Source organism: Notolepis coatsorum (genome assembly GCF_963971535.1).
Source record: "Notolepis coatsorum genome assembly, chromosome: 3".
Taxonomy (NCBI): Eukaryota; Metazoa; Chordata; class Actinopteri; order Aulopiformes; family Paralepididae; genus Notolepis; species Notolepis coatsorum.
The window spans coordinates 65385576-65392267 of record NC_140167.1 but is presented as its reverse complement, the minus strand read 5'-3'; positions in this window follow the sequence as shown (position 1 = coordinate 65392267).

The window sequence follows — 6692 nt, the reverse complement described above, 5'->3', positions numbered from 1 at the left end:
ACCTCCAGGTGGAACTCTCTCATAAGAATGACACATTTTAATACATAGTTACATTGGAAAAATATACACAATTGAATACAAAACGGACACATGGGAGCTACTGTACACACATACCTGTTAGGTTACAATGCAACACAATGCACCAGCATTAGGAATAGTCATCTGCACTGCAGCACGTGAGCTATGGTTGAGAAAAGACGTGACTGCATTAACTACATGTTAACAGCAGCGCACGTGTGTGCAAACTTCCTACATGCTATTAAAGTGCATTTTACCCAGTCAAACCTCCCACAAAACAACTGCACAGGTACATATTAACAACAGTAGTTACATTACAAACTCGTTTCACAGTTTTAGGAATGTAACATACAATATTTAACAACTTTTAGACCGAAGTCTTTCACTGAACATAAGGAGTAGTACTCACTCCACGGACCTCCAGGTGGAACTAACTCACCACCGGAAAGCAGGCAAGATGCGTGTCCCGGAGGACCGGAAATGTAAGTGTGTCGATTTCAAAATAAAAGCCTTAACTCCCAAAAGTGCAATAAAACAAAACGAAAGGAATGAAATCAACTTAAATCAATAAAATAAAACGTTTAGGAGTATTAGTGGAATGTATTAAAGTGTATTTTGTGATGGGGTGTAATTATCTATACAAGGCAACAAGGCACTTGTTACATACACACTCCTCTACACACTCCTCTACACACTCCTGTACACACTCCTGTACACACTCCTCTACACACTCCTGTACACACTCCTCTACACACTCCTGTACACACTCCTCTACACACTCCTGTACACACTCCTGTACACACTCCTGTACACACTCCTGTACACACTCTTGTACACACTCCTGTACACACTCCTCTACACACTCCTCTACACACTCCTGTACACACTCCTGTACACACTCCTCTACACACTCCTGTACACACTCCTGTACACACTCCTCTACACACTCCTGTACACACTCCTGTACACACTCCTCTACACACTCCTGTACACACTCCTCTACACACTCCTGTACACACTCCTGTACACACTCCTCTACACACTCCTGTACACACTCCTCTACACACTCCTGTACACACTCCTGTACACACTCCTGTACACACTCCTCTACACACTCCTCTACACACTCCTGTACACACTCCTGTACACACTCCTCTACACACTCCTCTACACACTCCTGTACACACTCCTTTACACACTCCTGTACACACTACACCCTCCTTTACACACTCCTGTACACACTCCTCTACACACTCCTCTACACACTCCTCTACACACTCCTGTACTGTACACACTCCTGTACACACTCATCTACACACTCCTGTACTGTACACACTCCTCTACACACTCCTCTACACACTCATCTACACACTCCTGTACTGTACACACTCCTGTACACACTCATCTACACACTCCTGTACTGTACACACTCCTCTACACACTCCTGTACACACTCCTCTACACACTCCTCTACACACTCCTGTACACACTCATCTACACACTCCTGTACACACTCCTCTACACACTCCTGTACTGTACACACTCCTGTACACACTCCTCTACACACTCCTCTACACACTCCTGTACTGTACACACTCCTGTACACACTCATCTACACACTCCTGTACTGTACACACTCCTCTACACACTCCTCTACACACTCCTGTACACACTCATCTACACACTCCTGTACACACTCCTCTACACACTCATCTACACACTCCTGTACACACTCCTCTACACACTCATCTACACACTCCTGTACACACTCCTCTACACACTCATCTACACACTCGTGTACACACTCCTCTACACACTCATCTACACACTCGTGTACACACTCCTCTACACACTCCTCTACACACTCCTGTACACACTCATCTACACACTCGTGTACTGTACACACTCCTCTACACACTCCTCTACACACTCCTGTACACACTCATCTACACACTCCTGTACACACTCCTCTACACACTCCTGTACTGTACACACTCCTCTACACACTCCTCTACACACTCCTGTACACACTCCTGTACACACTCCTGTACTCTACACACTCCTGTACACACTCCTCTACACACTCCTGTACTCTACACACTCCTGTACACACTCCTCTACACACTCCTGTACTGTACACACTCCTGTACACACTCCTGTACACATTCCTGCCATTGCCTATGACCCAAGGTACAGGCATTACAACTGGAGTTGGTGTAGCTGCCAACTGTTCCCAAGTGGTTACGATGTGTCAAATGCAGAGGAACAATTTTCCCCATGGGGATTAATAAAGTATAACTTAACTTAAATTAGACACACATTAGCCGGGCATATGTGGACCATGTGTTCAAAGCATAGTGGAACTGCATTACTAATGGCAGTTATAACAGGCGGCATTTTCTTGGCACCTAGTTACAGCTTGCATACCCCCCTTGCACGCACACATACACGCATGCACGCACACACACACACACACACGCACACACACACACATGCCTGCTACTGTCAGGTGGATATAAGATATATTCCTTCCATTCACCCAACAGCTGAGGAGATGCTGTGAGCTCTTTAAGGCCATCTACTTGTCCCTGGGGTGAGTGTATGTAATTACCGTACTTTTCGCACTATAAGCTGCACCTGAATATAAGCCGCAGCAGCTAAATTGAATGATGTGTACATATATAAGCCACACTGGACTATAAGCCGCAGGTGTTTTAATGTTTAATTACCATATGTAATCAGCATTGGGACACAATACTGTCGGACAAATAAGTAAGGGATAATGTATAGCTACAAGGTCATTGTCGCAAAATAATTGACCGACACGGAGTTTAAAATACCGAGCCGCCTCGGCGAGGTGTTTTAAACGTCAGTGAAGGTCAATTATTTTGCGACAATGATCGAGTATAGCTATACATTATCCCGCTTATTACATGGCTAACTTACTAACAATATACCTAATTCATTTTACATCGACTCGCAACACTGGTTCTGGCTCCGCTCGTCGCTCCGCCCCCCAGCAGCTTCCCCGGCAGCAGAACACCGGCAGTGTCTAATTGCACTGATGTCAGTGGGCTTGATTGCGAACAGCTGCGCACAACGGTCATTATTGTCCCACAACGGTCATTATTGTCTGATAACTGACCTCTGACGCGCGCTATTGACCAATCACAAGCAAGCATTTCGGCGAATGTGAAAACGCCATGTAATAACAAGAATTAACTCATTTACAAGTTGTATTAAGTTTAGCAAATAAGGGAACAGATCAATAACATTTCAATGCAGTCAAAAAAGCTATATTTAGATTTTTACATTTTCGGGTTTGGTCAAGTCGAGTCACATATAAGCCGCACCGTTATATAAGTCGCAGGGTCAAAAAATGGGGGGAAAAGCCGCGGCTTATAATCAGAAAAGTATGGTAGCTCGAATTGTTTCTGTCTATAGAATATATAGACTCAGAGCAACACTGTCTGATCAGAAAATGTAAATTGCGTACTAAATCAACCACAGGCGAGATACAATGTAAGGAGGACAGTAACAGAGGCAAAACGGCGCTACAGGGATAAGGTTGAACTTCAGTTTGAACAGGCTGATTCCAGAGGTACCGTATGTGGCAGGGCCTCAGAACGATGACAGATTACAAAGGCACCTCCCTCAAGCTGAACAATGATATTGAAGTATCATTGATGAGGGTAGGCGCTGGTTTCAAGAGGAATTCAGACTGGAGATGGTTTTCAGAGACAATGGCTCAGTTGGTGAAGAAGTTGATTTAATGCAGCATACAAGCATGGTTTCCACAGCACAGTAACAAGACGTCCATCTTTGACCCAGCCTCGGCTAGACTGAGTCCCTTACAATGGTCAAACAGGGTTTTTATCTAAATTGTTGACCCCTCTTCTCATCAAAAATGAGCTGCTCCAAATCACATGTATTACAAAGGTTTTCTTTGATAAACAGGTTTTTAAACAATAATGCTCTTGTGATCAGGGGTGGGTCAGGGCCCCACCCTGGGTTTCTGTGTGTGTGTGTGTGTGTGTGTGTGTGTGTGTGTGTGTGTGTGTGTGTGTGTGTGTGTGTGTGTGTGTGTGTGTGTGTGTGTGTGTGTGTGTGTGTGTGTGTGTGTGTGTGTGTGTGTGTGTGTGTGTGTGTGTGTGTGTGTGTGTGTGTGTGTGTGTGTGTGTGTGTGTGTGTGTGTGTGTGACATGAAACTATTGTGTGACTGATTAGGTCAGTCTGGGGGATTGTGTCCTCCAGCCCATGGGGTGTGGCAAGTTAACAACATAGTATGTCTTTCTTATAGGTTGGAGACAAATGTGTCTAAAGTCCACATATTAATATTATTTATCTAGCTAGTTTTAATTTAATCTTAAATCAATGGCCCTATGAACATAAATTGTTACTTCAATATCTCCTTGGCGAATGAGCTCAATACCTTCTACAGTATGCGAGGTCTGAGGCTGTGAATAACCCAGACGCCCGCTTGCCTCAACGACTATCGCCCTGTAGCTCTCACCTCCATAGCCATGAAGTGCTTTGAGAAGCTTGTGAAGGGCTACATCTGTTCCTCCCTCCCCAACAACCTGTACCCTCTGCATTTTGCATATCGCCACAACAGGTCCACAGAGGACGCCATAGCCCATGTGCTGCTCACAGCAGCATCACACCTGGACAAGAGGCAGGGGAACTATGTGAGAATGCTATTCATCGACTACAGCTCAGCATTCAATACCATAGTCTCCTCCAAACTTGTAGCCAAGCTCAGGGACCTGGGCTTGAACTATGACCTCTGCCAGTGGGTCGTGGACTTCCTGACGGGAAGACCCCAGGTGGTGAGAGCAGGCAACTGCACCTCCTCATCCATCACCCTCAACACAGGTGCCCCCCAGGGCTGTGTTCTGAGCACCCTCCTCTACTCGCTGTACACACATGACTGTGTGGCACAGCGGAACAACAACACAATCATCAAGTTTGCTGACGACACAGTAGTGGTGGGCCTGATCTCTGCAAACGACGAGAGGGCCTACCTGGATGGTGGTGTCAGGAGAACTGCCTCTCCCTGAACATCAGCAAAACAAAAGAGATGATTGTGGACTTTAGGAGGTCGGGGGCCAGGGACTACAGCCCCCTCAGCATCGACGGTGCTCCGGTCGAGAGAGTGAACAGTTTTAAGTACCTCGGAGTCCACATATCCGAGGACTTGACAAAAAAAGTCCAAAACAAACGCAGCAACCAAGAGTTGAACCAACAATCATTGGTTCATTGCAGTCTCTGGCAAATGCTCTCACCACTATCTAACTATGATTATAGTTGAGGTTAGTTTTAACATTTTATGGTTAAGTCATAAAGTTAGGGTTAAGGTTAGGGTTGATCCCAAGCAGAGGACTTGAAAAGTTGGTAACACTTTATAATAACACTCAGTTATAAGACCTTTATAAGGTATTTGTAGATAATGAACTAATCATGAACAAACCATTTATATACATTCGTAAATTATTATTAAATCATTTATAACTATATTTGTATAACATCTACAAATTAGTTCTACATTATTTATAACTCATTATCAACATACTTGATTTGTTCGTCATTAAATAATGTTATTTAATGTGTAGTAACACATTTGTAGATGCTTTGAAAAATGGATATGAAAACACACACAGCAAACACACACACATACACATACACATACACACACACACACACACACACACACACACACACACACACACACACACACACACACACACACACACACACACACACACACACACACACACACACACACACACACACACACACACACACACACACACACACACACACACACACACACACACACACACACACACAAACACTGGAGCCACAGCGAGTGGGGCAGGCTGTGTAGTGTAACCTTAACCACGTCTTCTGATGCAGGCCTGGCTGCCACTTTGTAAAGACGGGGCAGTCCCGGGGCGGTCCCGGGCGGGGTAGGGCCAGGGAATCCAGAATGTGTGCAGGACTGGCAGCAGATTAAAGGCCCTGAACCCTAATACTACATGTTGCTGTTACTCAGTCAGGGAGGTGGAACATAGAGTAGACCTCTCTAGAGGTCCGGCTCCTTTTCTGCAGGAACACCGGAGGGCCGGCCTACAATAGCAAATGTCCCTAACTGACTGACTGACTGACTGACTGACTGACTGTCTGACTGACTGACTGACTGACTGACTGACTGACTGACTGACTGACTGACTGACTGACTGACTGACTGACTGACTGACTGACTGACTGACTGACTGACTGACTGACTGACTGACTGACTGACTGACTGACTGACTGACTGACTGACTGACTGACTGACTGACTGACTGACTGACTGACTGACTGACTGACTGACTGGGTCTGGCTCGGCTTCCCTACTTTTATTTTTTCCTGTTTACGAGTATTTTTATTTTTTACTTATCATGATGGATTTAACAGGATATGTTTTAATTCGATTTTATATGATTTCCTTGAATCTTTGGAGAATTTTTGTGAAATCACATCTTTCTTCCCTTGTATTGAACACATGGTTTATGGTAGTGTAGCAACACACCAAATTGTATTCCCTTCCCAGCCTGACTGCCCCACACCCAAATGTATAACACCTTTACAAACTGGGCAGGCGATTGTGTCTCCTGGAAAGACAGCCGACA